Source organism: Ptiloglossa arizonensis, chromosome 9, assembly GCF_051014685.1.
Source record: "Ptiloglossa arizonensis isolate GNS036 chromosome 9, iyPtiAriz1_principal, whole genome shotgun sequence".
In the NCBI taxonomy this organism is placed as follows: domain Eukaryota; kingdom Metazoa; phylum Arthropoda; class Insecta; order Hymenoptera; family Colletidae; genus Ptiloglossa; species Ptiloglossa arizonensis.
Genome location: NC_135056.1, coordinates 14,033,549 through 14,036,223, shown reverse-complemented (window position 1 = coordinate 14,036,223; position 2,675 = coordinate 14,033,549). Strand labels below are relative to the sequence as shown.

The window sequence follows — 2,675 nt, the reverse complement described above, 5'->3', positions numbered from 1 at the left end:
CCACATTTTCCAGTACCTCCACTCTGCTACTTTTATCCACTACTTTCGTTGCATCGCGAGTGGTACTTGTACAAATACATCTTAATTTCTCGTGTTCTTCCGATCTTAACGTTCGGCCATCGAATCTAACCCGAGCCACTTGCGATAGAAATTCGATTCACGAATTGTATCTTTCCTCTCGACTATCGAGGTAACCCTCGACTACTTTCCACTCGCGAGGCGTCTCCACGGCCCTGTCGCGGACTAATTATTATACTCTCGAATCGCATCCGGCTACGAAAACGTCGCTCCGAAATTTCAGCACGGTGTAGACTCGTCCTGACCTGTACCCGGCAGTTGGACGCGGAAACGTAAAATGTTAACCCCGGGCCGATCGTTCCACGATTCCCTTTCCACGTCGCGTCGTGGCAAACGGAAATAACAGCTGCGGCGCGGAAACTCGTTAGCGCGGCGCGCGATTAGTTTCGCGTAACCGCCGTCGTAAAGTGGTCGGTGGTCGGGAAGAGAGAGAGACAGAGAGAGAGAGAAAGAGTGGAGGGTGAGAAACGATGGTAGGGAGGGCAAGGGCAAACGAAAATAAAAACGAAACAAATTTTCTCGAAACAGAGGCGAGCGCGTCTTCCCCGCGACAGAGCGGTTGAACGATCTCGTATCTCTTCGCGGAAACGAGACAGTGCGGTGGCATCGTATCTCTACCGTAGACGCGGGCAGACGCATCCTTCACCGCGACGCATCACCGCGCGACGACAACGAATCAGCCCGATGCATTCCCCTCGATCCTCCCCCCTGGTTTCCCCTACCCCTTATCGTCCTCGTTCTCCTTCGCGTTCACCGTTCGCGGAGCTCCGGTTAACCCGGCGTTTCCCACCTTATTAAGGACGAACGAACGACCGCGTCAGCGGCTCAATCTCCGGCCGAGAAACAGGATCCAGAGGGTAATCCGAGACCGGGGAACGCGGTAGGGACACCCCGTGTTGGTAATTCACCGCGCGGGGTGACCAGGAACGCGCGAAAATAACGAGTACGCCTTCCGTGACAAACAACGCGGCGACCCGTAATGATCGCGTAATGATAACCGGAATCGAAATAACGACGACGATGATAATGTCGCCACGGTACTCCGCGAGTGACCGTGCCAGCGGTTACGTTACGGGCATAAATAACGTCGTTAATTCAGCGGCACCGCGGGGCACGCGGTTGCGTTAATGCTTCTCGTACCCCGTGGAACTGGTTCCTTCTTACCCCCTCCCACGAGGAGTTGTACGCTGCAACCGGGCCAGCCAAACGGATAAGACGAATTCCGAGTCGAAGGAGTGGAGGATGACGACTGGGCGGGGCGATCTTGCATCGTGCAACGGAGTGGGAGAAGTAACGGGGGTAACGCTGATATTGTATTTTTTAACCGGAGATGCACGCGTCAGATGGCGATAGACACACTCGTTACTTCCTCCAGTATATTGCGCGATAAGAGGCGGTGAAAGTCGGCCCCTTTTTACTTCTTTGACCCGGGACTTGGCCGCGAATGCACGAAGAACAGGAAAGGTGGAATCTGTCTCGAACGAGGCGCGCTAGGATCCTCGATTCGGTTTGGGTTCGAGTTCCGAACAATCGATTGTAACGTAACGAGCTTCCTTTTCTTCTTAACCGAGTGATTCTCGTACATCTTTTTATTGTCAATCGGACCTGATTTCTCGAATTTCCACGTTCACTCGTCGATTAACGTTTCAGGAAGTAAAAAACTCGGGGTAGATTAACGGAATTCGTTGAACGCTCCACCACGGTACGAGTAGAGTGGTTTTAAGTATTCTTCCTTGAATACGAGTTTCATTACTTCGTAAATTGAAACTGTATTTAGTAAATTTCGTAAAGTAGAATCCGTTGGAGCATTTGGAGCGAAGAGTGCATCGAGAGATCCTATGGACGAAGTATAATAATTTTATCTCGGTATCGAAGAAAGTATCATACAATTCGTGCAAATTGATTCAAGACGGACACCGTGCGTCGGTATACGATGCAATATTATTTCAGAAAATGCGTAAACGCGGGTAGAATCGTTTGCCACGTCGCGCCAGTGGAAGTAGTCGTCAACGATCAGACTATGCAAGAATGCACCGGTTCTCGTCCGATCACCGAAGTTAAGCTGCATTGGGCGCGGTTAGTACCCGGATGGGTGACCGCCTGGGAACACCGCGTATCGTTGGCACGATTCTTTTGCCGTTTGTGAACAATACGAACAATTCAATAGTAAAATTAACCGACTAATTTTTGCCGTTTTACACACGACAACCGTCCGTGAAACAATTCCAGAAACACCATCGTTTCGTTGCAGGTGGGAATCGAATACTTTTTGCGCGTTGGAAATCATTTGCACCGATTGAAAAAAATTCGTACCGTTGTCGCAGAGAAGCTGGATCTCGAATCGACGATCCGACGACAAAAAGATTGCTAATGATGAAAAATTTGAATCGTTTAATTTGAGCCGCGACAGTAGATTACGCCGTGGTGGCGCACGGGCCCGTTCGTTTTATTTCCAGGGGAAACTGCCACATTATGCAAACCTCCGTCGCAATGACTACGTTCTGCCCCCTGAATAAATTTATGAGGCGCGAAGTATGGCATTTCGCTGATGGACTCTCCCCCGGAGTTAATAACGTTCAGCAAACATCTAGGGCATC

The 2,675-nt window shown here is 50.4% G+C and overlaps 1 non-coding gene across 1 annotated transcript; it reads left to right on the top strand.

Annotated features, from left to right (window-relative positions):
- The first annotated feature begins 2,083 nt into the window (after positions 1 to 2,083).
- LOC143151774 (5S ribosomal RNA) lies at positions 2,084 to 2,203 on the top strand. Its single transcript, XR_012993423.1, has one exon. It is a non-coding gene; the product is annotated as a 5S ribosomal RNA (ribosomal RNA).
- Positions 2,204 to 2,675: the final 472 nt, after the last annotated feature.